The 19,735-nt window shown below is 55.9% G+C and overlaps 1 long non-coding RNA gene across 3 annotated transcripts; it reads left to right on the forward strand.

Moving 5' to 3' along the window:
• The first annotated feature begins 13,857 nt into the window (after positions 1 to 13,857).
• On the forward strand, positions 13,858 to 19,491 carry LOC129519138 (uncharacterized). 3 transcript variants are annotated; one of them, XR_008666359.1, is made up of 5 exons: positions 13,858 to 16,142; positions 16,432 to 16,523; positions 16,909 to 17,596; positions 18,150 to 18,232; positions 19,049 to 19,491. It is a non-coding gene; the product is annotated as an uncharacterized LOC129519138 (long non-coding RNA). The 3 variants fall into 3 exon arrangements; XR_008666358.1 differs by having other exon boundaries at positions 16,969 to 17,596; XR_008666360.1 differs by lacking the exons at positions 18,150 to 18,232; positions 19,049 to 19,491 and adding an exon at positions 17,842 to 18,025 and having other exon boundaries at positions 16,969 to 17,596.
• Positions 19,492 to 19,735: the final 244 nt, after the last annotated feature.

Genomic DNA, 19,735 nt, shown 5'->3' on the forward strand with positions numbered 1-19,735 from the left:
CGCTTCTTCCCTTTCCTCCAGGGCACCTTCCTGGGCAAGCGTCCGTGCGTGGGGCCAGCGCGTCATGGACCAGGGCCTGCGGAGCATCCTTGTCTGCCCCCAACAGACTGCGAACCAGCTGTAGTCAGACTCCTTGTAGGTGGAGGCGAGCTTGTCTTTTTCCTCCCAGTATTTGGGGCATTTTAAAGGTTTTATTTATTTATTTGAGAGGAAGAGGGGCAGACGGAGAGGGAGAGAGAGAGAGAGAGAGAGAGAGAGAATTCCAAGCAGACTCTGCCCTGAGCATGGAGCCCGGGAGCCCTGTGAGGGGCTCAATCCCACGACCCGAGATCGAGATCGCGACCGGAGCAGGAATCAAGAGTCAGATGCTCAACCAGTTGAGCCACCCAGCACCCCTGGGACATTTTATTTTATTTTATTTTATTTTATTTTATTTTATTTTATTTTATTTTATTTTATTTTATTTTATTTTTTATTTTATTTTATTTTATTTTATTTTATTTTATTTTATTTTATTTTATTTTATTTTATTTTTTTACCCCGGGACATTTTAAAAAGCTCATTTAATTTCATTAAAAGGAATGGATGGATGAAGGGATGCCTGGGCTTGTCTTGCGTGATTCACCTGCCCCCCCTGCATATGGACTCCCGGTTCCCATAGAGGACAACACCGCACGTATTCATCCATAGTCCCGAGGGAAAAAAGACTCTGTTGTCATTACGGGGGCCTCCTTGTGGTGTTACGACTGTCTCGTACGGTCACCTCTTTCCTCCCTCCTCTCTGAAGCCCAGTGGTACCAGTTCAACTCCTCCCCCCACCGCCGTTCCAGAACCCTCTCTCGGCTGACCCAGGAGCCACTAAGCTCACTGACAGGCTGATGTAACGTTATGCCCAGAACAAGATCACGGCAATTTCCAGAAGTCCTGACATTTTGACTCTGTATGGCCTAAGGAAGGGATTTTGCCCACCATTTGTTGCCTATGAGGAGAAACTATTTTGGGGGCATTTTCATGTGGGTGGGAGAGAGGGTGGTCGTCTCCTACAGGAGACAGTCAGGTGGGTCCAGGTGCGAAGGCTGCTGAGCTTCCTTGGTGATCAGGTGTGTGTTCAGGCAGGTGTGAGGGATCAGAGGAGCTAACGCTACAGCACGTCACGAAGGTCCTAGACTCTCTGCCATTGGCTTAAATAAGACGGCTCTGCTACTGCTGGGAAAGTGGGAGTTTCCACGTAGGTACTGGACTTGTCATTTTGTAAATGAGGTAGCTAAGGCCGAGGGTGGAAAGGAACGTGCCCAAAGCTAAGAGTGAAGACCTGACCACCTCAGGAGCTATTCAGATTCACAGTGCTGGGGCCATCAGGTAGGTGTTCTTCCTGCCTGGTGTCTGTTGAATACACAGAGCGCGGTCCTCAGCGTTACTGGTCATCCTAAGATAAGGCAGGTAGGTCTAGTCTTTGCCTTTAAAACACACATGTTAGAGTAGGAGGGAGGAAACCAGGTGCACAGACCATCAGGATATCTGCAGAAATGCTCTAAAAGAAGGACGAGCAAATCGCTTGAAGAGTTGGAAGAAGGGGTACCCACGTCCTAGTGAAGGAAAACAACAAGGTAGCATCTGAGCTGAGCCTTAAGGGGCGAGTACTATTTTCCTAGGAAGAGATGCTGCCGGCGGGGTGGAAACCCTTTCTTCTACCCTCTCTTGTCCATTAGCTGGGAGGCTATGAATCACATCGAGATTAGCAGGAGAAAAGACTGATTTTTGTTCATATGCATAATTATAGGAGTTTATAGAAAAAAAAATGTGACCCCCAATCCGATAAGCCTTTTTATGGTTTAACCCTGGAGATAGAAGGTGTCCCCCAAAAGGGTGTAGAAGAGGCCACTTTCATGACCCAACGTCACCTCTAAAGAGAAAAGAGAAAGAAAGGCCCTAATTGTCGTAGGCGGTCTGCGAGCCGGCAAGGCGGTGAGGACAGATAGGCCAATCCCCTGGAAGCCGGCAGTGGCCGGGAGGGCACCCGCCACACGCTGGGCGCCCAGGCTCCCACATTTCTGCTTGTTCGATTATAGATTTCTGGGGCCCTCAACCTGCAGACGCAGGCCCAGCAGTGTGCACTCCCCGGCAGCAGAAACCCCAGAGAGGATGCTCTCACCGAGTCCAAGCCAAGCTCTGGGGACACAGAACGAGACAAATAGGACACAGTGGCTATCCCCGGCAGGGAAAAGATACATAACCGAGAATAGTCAAAACCGAGCGTCACCCAAGGTTACAGTACCCCAGAATTAGTCCCTTCAGGTGTTTTGTCCTGCCAATCTAAATTTAGAAAGAAAAGGCAAAAAGAGAGTCTTAGCTGTCCTGTTCAACTGGACTCTGAGCAGAAATCCAGGAGATAGACTGCAAGGGAAGCTTCCCGTCGGGGCGCCCGGGGGGCTCAGCGGTGCAGCGTCTGCCTTCGGCCCAGGGCGTGACCCCGGGGTCCCGGGATCGAGTCCGCATCGGGCTCCCTGCAGGGAGCTGCTTCTCCCTCTGCCTGGGTCTCTGCCTCTCTCTCTGGGTCTCTCATGAATAAATAAATAAAATCTTAAAAAAAAAAAAGAAAAGAAAAGAAAAGAAAAGAAAGAAACTTACCCGGCCAGCTTCATCAGGGGCCTACGGTCTCAGCTTCCGTCTCTGGAGCAAGTAGGGGAATCCCGACCATCCTACCCTTGTTGCCGAACGTCAGGGAAGACGAGCTCTTCCTCTATCCTCTTAGGTTTAATAATTGGGGACATGCAAATTAAACTAACAAAAGACAGATTAGCAAGAGAAAAGACAGATTCGGATTCACACGTGTACACGGTACACGGGAGTCCGCAGCGGTTAGAATCTGGGCCTTGTGGGGTCTCTTACCAGGGGAAGGGGCCGAAAGACACTTCTTGGGCAACGAATGACTTTTAGGCAAGGTAAATGGGCCCTTGTGAGAGTGGGTGGGAGACGCGCAGTTCTATGAAAATCCCCGTTTCCATGCGGTGATTGAGAGTCGGGCTCTCCTGGCTGCTCCGAAGGGGGAAGGGATTTATGACAAATGAGTTCCCTGGAGCTCTTTGGGGAGGCTCTGCTCCCCGGCAGATAAAGGGGTTAAGGAAAAAGGAGGAAAAAGGCCTTCTCAAATGCCTTTGGCTCAACGTCGTTTTTATGCCACAGTGAAGTATTCTAGGCTCCTTCACTGCAAAGAAAGGTGATGATGTCTTAACGCTTATGATTGCTTGGAGAAAACTGTGCCAGGGATACGTCTCACCTTAAATTAAGCAAGATGTTTCCACGGGGCACTTTTGGCTTCCCGGCATTTGGAGACCCGACGAAGCCAACCACTAAGCGTATGGCTTCTTCTCCTTCTGTTCGTCATCTTCATCGTCATTATGGTGCCCCCTCTTCTCTGAGCCTGAGGGTGGAGGGGAACTGAGTGCGAGGAATAGGTCTAGAGGTCAGCACTGGGTTTGCAGACGATGACTGGCACATTACTTGATTTTTATTATTTATTTATTTATTTATTTTTAGGATTTTACTTTTTAAAGTCGTCTCTACCCCCCACATGGGACTTGAGGTCACCACCCCAAGACCAAGAGTTGCGTGCCCTACTGACTGAGCCAGCCAGGTGCCCAGAGATCTTGACCTAAATGTAACATGCCCAGAGTGACAGGACCATTTAAAATAAAGTTCTTGGAGGGATGACTCCAAGGTTTATTATCTAGATGGGTTTATAAGATACAAATGGGTGGTTGGCTATAGGAGTGAATCTCTGGGTTCTCCAATCCAGGAGCTGTGCTCCTTGCTTGCAAATCTCAGGCTTGATGAGAAAATGATGAATTTTCTAAGAAGAAACACAGGTTTAGATTTAACTATTGGAAATGAGGGCAGAAATACATCAAAAGGGACCCCTGGAGTGAGAAGCATTAAAAATAAATTTTTTTCTGAAACTATAAGAGTCTTGGATTTTTTTTTAATATTTTATTTATTTATTCATGAGAGACAGAGAGAGAGAGAGGCAGAGACACAGGCAGAGGGAGAAGCAGGCTCCTTGCAGGGAGCCCGATGAGGGACTCAATCCCGGGACTCCAGGATCACGCCCTGAGCCAAAGGCAGGCACCAAACCGCCGAGCCTCCCAGGGATCCCAAGAGTCTTGGATTTTGATATGTTCGGCAACTGACGCCCGATGAGTCCTTAGGGTAGGGAGATGGTACTTTTTTCCCCCTTAAATGTCTTAGACTAATTTGGGGAAAAGAAAAAGAAGTAATTATTACATTAACATTCTTTTTTAGATTTAATAAACCTCAAAAACCTAGCCTAGTAAATGTGCTTAAAATTCTTGCTTCAAAAAAGAATAATAACCATTATAAGTACGATTATTGATATCCTCATGACTTCTGGAAAGTCTTTTCATGGATATTTTATTTGAAACCAATAATATCAGCTTTGGTGTATCCCCGGGTGACTTCGACAGCGGCAAGTCTAAAGAAATAGGCCAGTGCTTGAAGACAGGTTCTGCAAATTAATATTTTTCCCTGATGATACTGTTTAAACATGAGTTTGTAACAAAAGCCCTTTCTCATCGTAGCACAGAGAAAATAACAAAGATGTTTTACAATGAAGTGAAAATTAAAAATGAAATAAAAACACACGGTAGGACCGCTGCAAGGCTCTGAGGAGCATCTGTGGAAATTTGAAGGAAGCCCCCTTTCTTTAGGACGTGCTTCGCAGGAGCACAGAGCATGGCAAGAGAAGCGTGGGCTGGATTTCGGCCCCTGGGCCCTTTCCACGGGGTGCCCTGTGTAAGGAATAACCTACCCAGCATGGTGTGTCCGCCCCGCAGAGTAGCGTGAACACACACACACACACACACACACACAGGCTTATATAGACTATCTCTAAAAAGGTACACAAGGAGGTTTTAAAAAAGATTTTATTTATTTATTCCAGAGAGATGCAGAGAGAGAGGCAGAGACCCAGGCAGAGGGAGAAGCCGGCTCCCCGCAGGGAGCCCGACACGGACTCGATCCCGGGACCCCGGGGTCACGCCCCGAGCCGTTGGCAGGCGCTCATCCGCTGAGCCCCCCCCCCCCGCCGGGCACCCCAAAGATATACAAGGAATTGGTGACAGCATGTGCCTCGGGGGAGGAGAACTGGGGAGGTGACGAGGGTGGGAAGCAGATGTGTTTCCTCAAATATCCCTCGGTGCCTTCTGAATTATATGATTATTATAGGTGTGTGTTACTTGTTAAAAAGTATAAACATTTTGAAGGAGGTTTTATTTTGGAGTAGGGGATAAAGCAAACACACAAATGAATCTTAAAAAAGCCCAGAGTATGGGATAATGAGCGGGCTGTGGCCATCAAGAGAAGAGTGGCCACCTCTATGGGGAGGATCAAGAAAGGGAAATGGCGCCGGTCATCTGTTTTGGGGTCTGGATAAGATTTCGGGTGCCAGACAGTGGGAAGACTGAAGGAGGCACTTCAAAGTGAGAAAGAATGGTTAAGAGCGAAAACCCGAGGTTAGCAGGGGAACTCACCTCCTGGAGAGCTCAGTAGGCCAAGCTGTAGCAGGGGGTCTGTGCAGGGGGCGGTGGTGGAAAAAGCTGGCAAGAATCTGGAATCATATGTGGGAGACCTTGGTTTCGGGGCTGAGGCGTGTGAAATTTGCCCAACAGATAAATATAGGAGAGATGTGTAGCTGGAGAGGACGTCAGATCTCTTCCCAACAAGTTTACATGTTATTCCCGGAAAAGGAAAATTTTTAAAAATGTGCTTATTGATCAGAAAATGCTGGCAATGTTACATCAGTTATGTGAGGCCTTATTCTTTAAAAAAAGTCTTTTTTTTTCAAATTTTCTATGCTAAGTAGAAATCTAACGGTTATTTGTCAAATTATGATTGAATTTTAACTGTGCTAGAACCTAAAAACTTTTAATCCCATCTCCACTAACTAAGCAAACTGCAGTATAACAATAGATAAGATCAAGAAAGGAGAAGGGAAAAAAAAAAAAAAACACCCAGTAAGGATCCACAACACCAAAATCAGAAAAACACGATTCTACAGATTACGGGTCAGGTTTCGAGCAAGTATGAGGCAAATAAAAATAGAACTCCAACTCTGAGATTATGACTTTCTATGCCGTTGGAGTTTCTCCCTCTTTTTAAACCGTTAAACTTATTAATTTAAAATTTTGTGTGCATAAATGCGTTTTGTAGGTTACTTACATGCAGAAAATGAACTGCAGATATCATATACAAATTCTGGAGGGATGGAAAATGTATTTAAATTAAAATAAGAAGCTTAAATTGGATAGATGTGAATGAAACGCTTCATGGAAGGTATCCATAGAAACCACTTAAAATAAAGAGAAATGTTAATTCTCTTTGTAAATTGAGCTCCCAGAATCAAAATGAGAGGGAGACGTTTAGTATAGGTATGAATACACTTTGGCCTTATCTACATGAAACACACTAATTGACAATTATACTTTTTGGGCCATGGTCTCAGCTGATAGTCACAATTTATGGCTGTACAGCTGATAGGATTCAGCCCGTAAAATAGCTTAGGATACGCGGGCCTGACTTGTGGGTTTAATCAACCATGTGATCAGAGAGCCGTGGCTTTAAGTGTCCCAACCTGTCAGCAGTTCTCTGACCAGACAAGAAAGAAAACTTTACCACTTTACAGTGATTAGATAAGCAATTTGGGGACACCAGTAAAAGGAATTTGTAAAAGAACAAATTTTCCTAAGCAGACATCCCAAGCAAAGCCTTCATTTCCCACATTCCTGTTCCAGGCCCGTGCACCAGCAGGCACGTTTTACATCGCTGCAATCGCCGCGACGTTTGGGATTCAGCGGCCTCTCTATTTCATATATATGCACACACACACACACACACACACACCATATATGTCACATATATACAATGTGAACACTTTCAGGCTGCTACATTTCTTCTGAGTTTGTTAATTTTCCCTTGTCATGGTCCGAAATGACGCCCCCGAGTTGATGATCCTTTGAGAGATGCTAACTGTTCATTATTACTAAACATCGTAATTCATGAGCGCTAACTGTGTGGCTCTTTCTTACTCCTCCCCACTAGATATAGTTTTATAATGAACTTTTTTTTTAACACTTATTTATTTGTTAGAGAGAGAGGGAGAGAGGAAAGGCCGAGGGAGAGACTCTTCCAGCAGTCTCCCTGCTGAGCGCGGAGCCCAACGAGGCTAGATCTCACAACCCACAAAATCATGACCTGAGCAGAAACCAAGAGTGGGATGCCCAACAGGCTGGCAACCCGGGCACCCACCCGCGAACTACTTTTGATTTCAGTCGCTTCAGATTCCGGCTGAGGTACTCAGCAATTCTTGCTGTATATAACGGCCTCAGATATTCTCGAATATTTTGGCTACAAGAAAGACATCTTTATGCTTTTAAGAATTATCAAAGATCCAGTTTTTGTTTATGTGAATTATATCTACCAACATTTATGCATAAAATATCTACCATATGCAACATATCTGCATAAAATATATCTAATTATATCTACCGACATTTACGCATAGAAGTTAAGGCATTTAAAAATATTTATTTTAGGGCATCCGCGTGGCTCAGTTGGTCAAGTGTCTGACTTCAGCTCTGGTCGTGATCCCTGCCTCAGGCTCCCTGCTTCTCCCTCTGCCCCTCCCCCTGCTCATGCGCATGCTCTTTCTCTCCCAAATAAATAAATAAAATCTTAAAAATATATATATATATTTGTTTTATTTTTATTTTTTTAAAGATTTATTTATTTATTTATGATAGACAGAGAGAGAGAGGCAGAGACACAGGCAGAGGGAGAAGCAGGCTCCATGCAGGGAGCCCAACGTGGGACTCGACCCGGGACTCCAGGATCGCGCCCTGGGCCGAAGGCAGGTGCCAAACCGCTGAGCCACCCAGGGATCCCCTATATATTTGCTTTAAAATAACAGTGACACGTTCATTATAGGTTAACACAAATAACTTAACTTCTATGAAAAACATATACCTTTCCCCATATAAAATAATTTGGTAAGAAGAGTGGCGTTGTTTAACATTCTGCAAATCTCTTTAGTATGTGTGTCAACAGCAGACAGCTGGATGCTCACGTCTACTTCTGCAGTCCATCTGTTGCATTATCTCACGTCCTATAGCCTCTGGAAAACTTAGCAAAAAAGGCACAAACGTCTTAGTATTATCATGAAAATAGTTTTGTCCCGGAACCGTCTTGGTTGTCCCCAGGGACTTCAACCACACTTTGAAAACCTGCAGGGGCACACCATGGCCGATAAGCAGCATTATTACAGGGCTGTGGGGCCACTCGGCGTGCAGACCTCGACCACACTTCCCAGAGAGAAGTCTTAATTTCTTTATTCGGAACAGCATTGCTTATTGTCAAGGTCTCGTCCTACTTTTTCCGCAGGTCGGGGAGTACTCCCTGCCTCACTGCGTGCTGGTGAATTGGCTTGCACACCTAGTGGTCATTGATACCAGCTTTTCTAAGTCGAATTGAAGTATTTGAGAGCTGGGACTGCTGACAGAGGAAACTCACAATACCATGTGGGTTGTGTTTCCCCTTGGATTCTCTTCCCACCGGGCTGCAAGAAGGAGAAAGCCTCGGGGTGCGGCTCCCATAACACCTTAACTAACTTACAGTGTCTTTGACTCACTTGCATATTTTCCAATTTGACATAAGGTTAGCCCAAGTCTTAGAGCCTTAGGCTGGCAGGAGTGTCTAGCTAGGATTCAGTGATATTATTTTTAATCATCTTATTTTTATTACCATCCAGTTAGAGCAAGTCATTTTTGATTTTTGACTTGTTTAATTTTTAAAAATATTTGCTTTTGTAAAAGTACACGGATTTAGGGAAGAATAGACACTAAATAACGACACGAGCGGTGTGAGTATTAACGCGAGTGACTGAGGTTTGGAAAAAAGAACTGATTTAATTCGATCTTCGAATTACAGGGAGTGAAATCAAGGCATAGAGGAAATGGGCTTGGCTGGAGGGGGCCCCCGGTGCGAGGCCCTGGTCTCTTTACCCCCCTCACCCCCCCCCATCCAGAGTGCTCCCTCCTGTCCCACAGCAGCAGGAGTGGGAAAGTCTACGGTTGAGCGCTTTGGCCTTGGGGCCTGTGCCCGCAGCCAGACAAATGCAGGCGAAACCCCCTGTAATCTGGGGCAGAAAGCTTAGCCTCTGACTGCAAGGTTTCCTCACTTATGAAGTTGACATAATCCCTCTTTCACCTTAATATTTTGCCAATATTAAATGAGATAATATTTTAAACGATTTAAGACGGCTCCTGGCACCTCAGGAGACGGAGCTATTTTTATTAGCCGAAGTTAGTTATTCTCCGTGAACTGCAGAGCATTTGGAGCAAAAGAATCTTCTTAGCCAGGACTTGGCTCCACTGTGTGTGAACTGCATCTGCCACTTGGATCCTTAATTAATTAAAGGCTGCAAATCACTGCACTTCTCCGGAGGAGCCCAGCGCCTGTGGCCCGGGAAGGAAGGTGGGAGGCGCGGACGGTTGCTCGGTCTCTACTTCTGCATTCGATCACTTGTGTGACCAAAGGGTTAAAACAGCAGCGAAGGCAGAGAGCTCTGGCCTCGGCTTGGCTCGCTGCGGTGCGCAGCCAAGTGCTCTCGCCTTTGTGAGCCAGGAATGCCTGGCAGCCGTGTTTGTTGTGGAAACTGACGTGATCAAAGTGGAAAGAATTAAAACGATCCATCAGAGTAACAGCCCGGGGCCTCGACGACGATCCGGCCGGGGCCTTGAACCTCGACGCCCCGCTGAGGACGCCCGGCGGTGGCCAGCGCTGGAGAGGCCTGAGCATGACCGTCCGGGCGGCCGGGTGGCTGGTGCCACTGGGCCCGAGCCGGAGCTCAGGCGAGTTCAGGGTGGGGCCCAGGTTGGGACCCTGACCCCAGGGCTTGGGCCCGCAGGTGTGGGGCCGGGGCGCTCCCCAGGGCGGCGGGCGCTCTCCCAGGAGAGCATGTGGGGGGAGAAAGCTGCTAATTGTGCTGATTCCGTGCCAATGGCACAGCTCTGAGTGTTCGAGGCATTATGTCATGCTTCTCCCCAGAGCGGCCTCCAAATGTTGAAAAATTCTTATTATGATTAAGTAGAATTAAGAGTCCCTAAGTGGCTGGCATGATTTTGGATTGTTTGCTCACTTAGTCCTTGATCCCAGGATGAGGATTAGCGAGGCTCTTTGATATTCTCTCAAGTATGAAATGACCTTGGAGCCCCAACTGTTGCTGAGTGGGGTAGGATGCCCGGCGAGGCACCCGCGCCCCGAGACAGAAGGGGGCTAAGAGGGCCCTAAAGCAGCTCGTTCCTACTTAGTATTTCAGAGACGGGGAAATGGGGCCCCAAGACACAACAACCGGCGCACCTTACACAGGTGCCCGTCGCCCCGTCAGGGAAGCCCCAGAAAACCCACTGGTGGCCTAGAACAGTGCCCAGAGCGGGCGCGTCACATCGTGGGCACGTGCAACTTGAAATCGCCGAGGGGGATCCCTGGGTGGCGCAGCGGTTTGGCGCCTGCCTTTGGCCCAGGGCGCGATCCTGGAGACCCGGGATCGAATCCCACGTCGGGCTCCCGGTGCATGGAGCCTGCTTCTCCCTCTGCCTGTGTCTCTGCCTCTCTCTCTCTCTCTGTGACTATCATAAATAAATAAAAAAAAATTAAAAAAAAAAAAGAAATCCCCGAGGGCCATCACTCTTTATTTTCAAAAATAACGATCTCACTTGTTGTTTGGGCTTTTCCGTCTATGTCTTGGCCTACCCTTTTCTTTTTTCTGTAACGTTGGTCCCTCCAGGGCACACTCACAGGCCTCCCCGGGGCACACTCACAGGCCTCCCTGGGGCACACTCACAGGCCTCCCCGGGCTGGGGCAGGGAGCCACAGAGCGGGGATCATTAACACACTCCAGGCCGAGCCCAGTGAGATAATTGAATAATCCTAATACCTTCTGCCGAGCGCTTTACAAATCACCAAGCGCTTTCTAATCTCTCCGGGTTTAATCCCTGCACAGTCCTGGGGGAGCCGGGGGAGGCCAACGCGTCCGGGGGGCGGCGGCGCAGGGGCTCCGCGGCTTCCCTGGGGCCTGACCCGGCGCCCAGGCCCGGCAGGTGCCCCCGCCCCGTCCCCCTCCCCGTCTCCGTCTGGGGCTCGCCTTCCTGGGGGGGGAGGGAAACTCTGCACAGAATCTACCCCCACCCCCAGGGATGGGACGGGGGGGGGAGCGGAGGGCGCCAGACGGGGCGGGGGCGGGGGGGGGCAGCTGCCCTCAAAGGGCGGGAAGGCTTGCGGGGGGGGGGGGGGGGGGGGCTGCTCCCCGCAGTCGCTGCCTTGGGGCACGGTTGACGCTGGCCTCCCCGGCTCAGGGCCCGCGGCCACGGAGGGGCTGGGCGGTGGGGCCTGCGGGCAGGGGGTGGGGGGGAGGGCAAGGGGTGCGGGCGGCCTGCAGGGGGGAGGGGGAGGGGGCGTCGGCCGGGCTGCAGAGCCCCGGGGAGGCCTGGGGGCCCTGCGGGTGCGGGCAGGGGGGCCAGGGGGTGCGGGCGGCCTGCAGGGGTGGGGGGTGGGAGGCCCGGCCTCAGAGTGGGGGCTAGGGGTGCGGGCAGGGGGGAGGGAGTGCGGGCGGCCTGCAGTGGGGGGAAGGGGACGTCGGTCCAGCTTCAGAGTCGTGGGGAGGCCTGAGGGCTCCCCCGGCTGCCGCCCCCTCGGCCAACGCATTGGTCCGCGGGTTTCCTGCCAGGCCTAAGCGGGTCACACCCTCCCAGCACCTCCCCAGCCCCCCACCCCCTCCCGCCCCCCTCCTACCCCCCTGCCACCCCCTCCCAGCACTCTCCTAGCACCGTCCCAGCCCCCCACCCCTACTATCCCTCCCGCCCCCCTGCCATCCCTCTCACCACCCCCTACCCCCTGCCACCCCCTCCCAGCACCGTCCCAGCCCCCCAACCCCCTCTACCCCCCTCCCGCTCCGCCCGCCGGCCGGGGCCTGGCTGCGTCTCGCGGAGGGGGGCAGAGCGGGGCAGGGCGGGGGGCGGCGGGGTCACGGGCCGGGGCGCGGGGCCGCGGAATGCGGCAGCCCAGGCAGCGATGATCCGTAGTGACAGGGAAGCTTTCATGTAGCGACACCCGCGGCCACCGGCTGCGAGGCGGAGAGAAAGAACTCTCTGGAATTCACAGCCTCCCCCTCCAACTAATCCGCGGCCGCCCCGCTGCGGGTGACTGGGCTGCCCGGGGCCCGCCGGACGGGGAGAGGGGCGGGGAGCGGGACCGGGAGGGGAGCGGGGAGCGGAGCGGGACGGGGAGGGGAGCGGGACGGGGAGCGGGGAGGGGGACGGGGAGCGGAACGGGGAGGGAGCGGGGAGCGGAGCGGGACGGGGAGAGGAGCGGGGAGAGGAGCGGGGAGGGGGACGGGGAGCGGAACGGGGAGGGAGCGGGGAGCGGAGCGGGACGGGAGAGGAGCGGGAGAGGAGCGGGGAGGGGAGCGGGGAGGGGGACGGGGAGCGGGACGGGGCGGGGAGCGGGACCGGGACCGGAACGGGGCGGGGAGCGGGGCGGGGAGCGGGACGGGGAGCGGGGAGGGGAGCGGGACGGGGAGCGGGGAGGGGGACGGGGAGCGGGACGGGGAGGGGAGCGGGGAGGGGGACGGGGAGGGGGACGGGGAGTAGGACGGGGCGGGGAGCGGGGCCGGGACCGGAACGGGGCGGGGAGCGGGGCGGGGAGCGGGGAGGGGAGCGGGGCGGGGACCGGGACGGGGAGCGGGACGGGGAGGGGAGCGGGGCGGGGACCGGGACGGGGCGGGGAGCGGGGCGGGGAGCGGGACGGGGCGGGGACCGGGACGGAGAGCGGGACGGGGAGGGGAGCGGGGCGGGGCGGGGACCGGGACGGGGCGGGGAGCGGGGCGGGGAGCGGGACGGGGCGGGGACCGGGACGGAGAGCGGGACGGGGAGGGGAGCGGGGCGGGGGACCGGGACGGGGCGGGGAGCGGGGCGGGGCGCGGGCCTGCACACAGCTCGGGGCGCCCCGCCCCCCGCCCGCTGCCCGCTGCCCGTGCGCTCCGGGGCCCCCCCCCCGTACCAGGTTTGCGGACAGGAGCCCGCCCCGGCCTCGACCCCCGACCTTTGTGCTCCTGGACGGCGGCCGCCTCCCCTGCCGGCCTAGCGGGCTCCCCGGGCGGAAGTCGGGCCTGTGCACCCCCCCCCCCCGGCTCCCCCCCGCGGCCCCTCCGCCCCAGGTCACACCCCCGCCCCGCCGCCGCAGGATCCCCTGCTCCCCCCTCAGAGCTCGGGCCCACGGCCGCGAATTCCTCCACGGAGACAGCAGCAGGGGGCGGGCTGGCGGGTGAGGCCCCTGCTCTGGGGCGACTGTGCGGGGCGGGGGGCGGGCTTCTGTGTCCCCTTGGGGGAGGGGCTGGTCCCCCTCTGGGAGGGGCTGTCACCCCCGGGGGAGGTGCTGTGGCCCCGAGGGAGGGTCTCCATAACGGGGGTGCCCGAGGTGAAGCCCATAGCGGGGAGCACCTGCCGCCCCGAGTGTCGGCGCACTACCCGGGTTCGTCCCCGTGGTGACCTCTGCAGCGGCCCTTCCCTGGGGGACGGGGTGGGGGCCGGGGGTCACGGGCTGAGGTGGTCGCGGCTGAGCAGGTGGGCTCGGCCCTCCCCCCCCACTAGGTGACCTTTCTCGAGGCCCAGCAGGTGCGGCCCAGCCCATGTGGCCCAGCAGGTGTGGCCCAGCAGGTACAGCCCAAAGGGTGCAACCCACAGCAACACCTGCTGGGCCCTCCTGCTGGGGTCTGTCCCCAGGAGACCCCCCCCCCGTCGGGCCCTCCTCTCTGAAATTCCTCAGGGGTCCCCGCAGCACCCGGAAGAAAGTTCCGCTGCTCAGGCCAGGCACCCAGCCCTTTATGACCAGCACCTGGAGAGAATTAAATACACTTGGTGGAGGCCGGAATCCCAGGAACCCCTTGGCGGAGCGCGGGGTGGGGCGACTGCAGGCCTCTGTCCTCAGACTCGGGGGTCTCCCCTGGGCCCGGCTCCCCGGGCAGGTCCCCCCCTCACCCCCGCCGCCCTCCTCTTGTCCTTGGCCGTTGCCACTAGGTCCTTGCTTTCCTGGGTCCCTCGTCCTTCATTCAGGACGGAAGGTGTTGGGTGCGGATTTTGCTTCTGGATCCACAGTATCCGAAGGGAATTCGAGACGAACACTTTCATTTCAAAACAATTTTTTTTGAATACTTTCATTTTTAAGGGGTTTTGTTGCCCGGAGCCACAGGGCACTCGGCAAAGCTACAGCAGTGTCCCTAGCTACCCGATGCTCACTGCCAGCTGGTCTGCGTTTTCGTGTCTTGCTCGCAGAGCAGCTGCATTCTGTACCCTAAGTTGGGGTTTTCCTTGACCAGCTGCCAAGTGAGCCCCCAGACTCCCCCTTAGGTCCTGCCCGCCAGGCCTGGGTGCTGGCAGCCACATCTTGGCATTTAGAGGCATCTTCCGACAGTTATTTGAGGCTCTCATTAGGAGCAGAGAGGTGGGGGCCTATTGCCGACGGGCCCCAGGACGGCCGCAGGTGGGCGACACGTGCGCGGTGGCCTGGATGCTAAGGACCCAGCGCTGCAAGTAAAGGGAAGGAGGGGGGCCCTGGGTCGGCGGGGAGGCCCGGGAGAAGGAGCCACAGTGCCCTGTCACCGGCCCGGGGGAGGGGGACCAGCCGGGCCGCAGGGTGACGAAGGCCGCGGCGTCCCCTTGCAGGGACCGCAGGCCACGGGGTGAAGCCAGTGTGCAGCCGTCAGGCCCCGCAGGCGGCGGACAGAAGCTCGACGCCCTTCGCAGATTGGTTCACACCTGAATCCCGGGGGGTAGAGGGGCAGAGCTGGCCGGCCCGGGACCTGCCCCCAGGGACCCGGGGAACCGGGACCTGTGGTCGTCGTGGGGAATCCAGGCGGGGCCACGGGGCCTCGGGCCTGAGCTGAGCCCGCTCCATGCGCCCCTCGGCACCCCGGGACAGCTGCATCTCTTCCAGGTGCACACGGCAATTTATTTGACCTTTTTTTTGGGGGGGGGAGCCAATATAGGAACTTTATTATCCTTGAATTTCAGCTTTATTGAAGTATGATTGAATTATTCAAACTCTCTGGGTGTTTCCTCATTTGTAAAATGGGGCAATGCATGCATGTCATCGGCATCTGTGGACGGTGAATGTTCGGGTCCACGGTGTTCAGAAAGTGGCACCTGTTGGGACCAAGCAGCGTCATGTTTGGAAACCGGGAGGCCTACGTTCCCGTGAGTGTGGCGGAGGCCCCGCATTCGAGCGGTTTCCGGGGCAGTGATGATCACCTGAGCTTCCCTTTCCTTATCGGTAAAAAGGAGAAAATGGTTCCCGTGGGGCCTTCCCTTCTCGTAAGCCCGTGTGGAGGATTCGGGGGGCGGTGGGTGCCAGAGGCTCCGGGAGCCCTCCAGCGCTGGGGACACACGGCGACTTCCCGCTGGCCCAGGCGGGTTCCTGTCCGTGCAGGGCCGATCAGCGTCGCTCTGACGTTCCTGGGACACAAGCCGCACGCTCCTGCCTCAGGGCCTTTGCACTTGGTGGTTTCCTCTGCCCGAGATCGTCTCCGCTTGTGCCCGGGCCCAGGCCGGCTCCGTGTCCCTCGGCTCTGCTCAGCGCCTCCCGGACCGGCTTCTTCTGATCAGCACCCGCCTCCCAGCCCCCACCCCGGTTTCTTCTGACGTGGTCGCCAGGGTCCGTTTCATGTTCCGTTGTCATCTGGCCCCAGTCACCGGGACGCACGATCCACAAGGGGACAGACGCGTCCGTTCTTCCATCTTTTATTCCTAGTGTGTGGCGTGTATCAGGCACTGAGTACCGTCTGCCCAACGACGGCCGCGGGAGTCAAGGCCTCGTGACTCGGCAAGCGACCGAAGACGTTAGGGCTGTATTTCCTTTTTTTTTTTTTAATTTTGTTTTTTGTATTTCATCCCCTTTGCAGCCCCCCTCCACCGGGCCGCGGGGTGCACGTGAGGGTCACGGCCCAGCCCACGCTTACCCTGGTCCCGCGTGGGCTCAGCGAATTTCGTCTTCAGCTCTCCCCGGTCCCAAACACATCCTCGGTGCGTGATGTCCTGTCCCCTTAGGGTTTCGGGGCGGCTTGGGTGCCCGTGTCGAGGGGGTGCTGCGGAGCCCGCGGGAGGGCTCCACGAGCGCGCATCTCCGTCTCGCTGCTCTTCTCTGCCCTCCAGCCGGGCCGGTGGGGAAGAGCGCTCTTTGAACCCAAGACGTTGCTGCAACAAGCAGGGTGTCCCATCTTGCCCGGGGGTGCGGGGGGCAAGCCTGCGCACGGGAGGGCGCCTCTCGGAACAACACTTCTCACACTTTTCTCGTGTTCCTGGTATTTTTTAGTGACGAGACTTGAAAGGTGTAAAGACTCGTGCGACGCCAGTCACTATCCGTCAGCCTCGACTACAGAGCATAGTGCTGTCTCGCATTTTGGGGTATTTTTTTCTTTTTTTCAGGATTCCCTTGATCTCCCAGCAACTCTCACTGCTGTTTGGCAGGAAATCGGGCCGCGACCACTCTGTGACCCACGATGCGGGGGGAGGGGGGGGGGCGCCACTCCCTTTGGCGCCGCCGGACCCCGTGATGCAGACGCTCCCGGGTCGCAGCAGGTGCAGCTCCGGCTGCTCCACGTTGCTCGGGCCGCGGCCCGCGGGGCTTCGTGGGTGGGCGCCGCCGGCCGGAGGATCGCAGCGGGAGCCGAGGGCCCCAAACAGCTGCACGTCCAGGCTGCTCCGCGGCGCACGGTTGGCGGAGGCCGACCCGGACACACGGTCCCGGACTCTGACGCTCCCTGTTCTCTGTGATCTTCCTCTTATATAGAACAGAGCTTAACTTCTGCCTTTGCCGACATAGTTCACAGGAGTTATTTTTGCTCCCCAGACACCAACCTGCCTTTTCTCGGAGTCGAATCAGGTCACAGACCGGCAGCATCTAGACAGCACCCCGGGGCGCCCGGGTGGCTCCGTAGGTTAAGCGTCCACCCCTTGATTTCGGCTCAGGTCTTGATCTCAGGACCGGTAGTTCAGGCCGCACGTTGGGCCGCACCGCGTGGAGGCTTCTTAAAAAACAACAAAAGCAGCACAGCCTGGTTCTCAACGACGGAATCCAGTTTGGAGAAATTGCATCAGTGAAAAAAATTATGTGTCTGACTTCCAGCCACTCGACAGTCGGATGCTGTTGGGTCTGAACCCGTATTCCTTCGTCTCTGAGACCCAGAGAATCCTCCTTGGGTCCCGTGAAGAGCGGCTCAGCCAACACCGGAGTACGCGCGGCACAGCGCTCAGGCCCTGTTTGTTTCCCGGCCTCCTCCTCCTCCTCCTCCTCCTCCTCCAGAGGCCTGCGGGCCCGCCGGGGCTGCCGTCGGGGGAACGGGGTCGGGGAGGCCTGAAGGTCGACCAGTGAGAGCTGCCAGCGCGTCAGGGCCTAGAGGCTGGCTCCCCGGAGTGCTCAGCGGACGCGTGTGGTGCTGTTCTTCGCAGGATGTGGAAACACGGCCTGTTCCTTCCATGTATGTGCCTGATGTCTGTCTGTCTATCTGCCCACCCCAGAAACTGCCAGTAATTCCATTCTCCCTTGGCCTGGGCTCTTCTAGTCCTAGACGGCAGGGCTGAGGAAGGGGGAGATGGAGATGGGGACCATGGGGGCAGAATGGTTAAAAGGGGGCAAGGGCGGCTGGTCCCCCTGGCGTGGTATTGGGGCATCTGTTACCTGACCCCATGGGACTTTCTTTCTTTCTTTCTTTTTTTTTTAAAGATTTTATTTATTATTCATGAGAGACACAGGCAGAGGGAGAAGCAGGCTCCATGCAGGGAGCCTGACGCAGGACTCGATCCCGGGACCCCGGGGTCACGCCCTGGGCTGAAGGCAGGTGCCAAACCGCTGGGCCACCCAGGGGTCCCCCCCCCCCATGGGACTTTCTGAGAGACCCTAAACCTGTTGCTTCCCAAGGCCGTCCCTCCAGGGGAGAAGAGGAGGAGGGTTTGTCCGTCAGCTCCCGTTCCTCGTTGGCCACACGCTTGCTCCCAGGGACGTTAATTCTTGTACACTTCTGGGTTGTGCAGATGTGGCACCGAGAGGCTCCCACCGCGCCGCACCGCTCAGCGTCGCCTGGGGGAGGAGGCACGACGAGCATCGTGGACGTGCGGTAAGCGCCGCGAGGTTGCACTCACAGGGGTCAGTCAGGGTCCAGCCAGAGTGTGTCGGCGCGTCGCTTCCTGGGCCACAGCAGTGACGCCGACGGGGGCACGTGAGGTCGGGAGGCCCTGAAGGCACCGTGAGAGGAACGTGGGTGGCGCTGACACGTCGACCCGCGTGCTCTCATGACGTCCCCCCCCCACGCCCGCCGCCCAACCTTTTTCCTTTTTTTGGAGAACAGCACGCTGTCAGCTTCCGTCGGTTCCGGGGTGCGCGGACATCATCTTCCCTCTTCACCGCCTGCTCGCTGCTCGCGGCCTCTGTCACCTTCGCTTGCTTGCCTGCCGGGGGGGGGGGGGGGGCCCGGCGCCTCCCTCCGAGGTGTGGCTCCATACTTGCCTGGTGTGGGCGCTGATGTGCCCAAGACTGCGAATCCGAGAAACCACCGAGGAGCCGACCCCGATGCAAACACACGAGGGTTTATTCACAAGCTCGGGCTTGGGTCCAAGTGCACCCGACACAGCGGAGCAGGGACTTGGGCCCCGAGACTAAGAGGCGCAGCAGCTTTCTAGGGGCCACTGGCCCATGGGATACACAGGAAGTTGCACAGTCATGCAGGTCCGGACCCTCGCAGGTGGCCGATTGAGTTACATCTTACCCTACAGTATCCGTTTGAGCGGGCCTATCCCTGAGCCCATTTCCGACTCGGGTGCGCCCCGGTGATTAGGGTGGGGCAGTGCCCTGAGCAGGTCGGCACAAGATGGAGTCAGTCCTGCTCTGCTTGGCCAGGGGGAGGGGTTTTGGTTAAATTTCCTGGGTCCCACAGGCGCTGCCGTGGATTATTCGCTCGGCGGACGACGTCCGACAGACCCTTGCTGACCGCCTGGCTTCCTGACACTTCCGTTTGCGTCCGACCCGTCGAGCAGCGACCCCGGACGCCCTCTCCTGACGAGGAGGGTCAGTTACCCTTGAAGAGGCTCAAGCCTGCAGATTCCTGGTATAAGGAAGAGCTCGGAGCGAGTGGGCCGGCCACAGCGTCAGGGTGAGCAGGAACCTTGTGCGTCATGTGATAGGGGCTCCCTCTCGTCTCACCCTCCCCACCTGACGCCCGGGAGCCGCGATCTCTAAACTCGTAGAACCTAAGGTTGAAAAGGACAAACTCGGGGATCCCTGGGTGGCGCAGCGGTTTGGCGCCTGCCTTTGGCCCAGGGCGCGATCCTGGAGACCCGGGATCGAATCCCACGTCGGGCTCCCTGCATGGAGCCTGCTTCTCCCTCCTCCTGTGTGTCTCTCTCTCTATATCATGAATAAATAAAAAACATTTTTAAACAAAAAAAATGAAAAGGACAAACTCTCTGGTTTTAGAGATGTGGCCAAAGAACCCATTTGATTCAGACGCTGGGTTCCCCAGACCCCATGTGGTCTCGCTGTTCGGTATAAAGCATCGCAGTATGACTGCCGCGAATTAGCACAGACCCCCGTCCCCAGCCTTGACGCGGCGCCGAAGCCGCAC

The sequence above is a fragment of the Nyctereutes procyonoides genome, unplaced genomic scaffold (assembly GCF_905146905.1).
Source record: "Nyctereutes procyonoides isolate TBG_1078 unplaced genomic scaffold, NYPRO_anot_genome, whole genome shotgun sequence".
In the NCBI taxonomy this organism is placed as follows: Eukaryota; Metazoa; Chordata; class Mammalia; order Carnivora; family Canidae; genus Nyctereutes; species Nyctereutes procyonoides.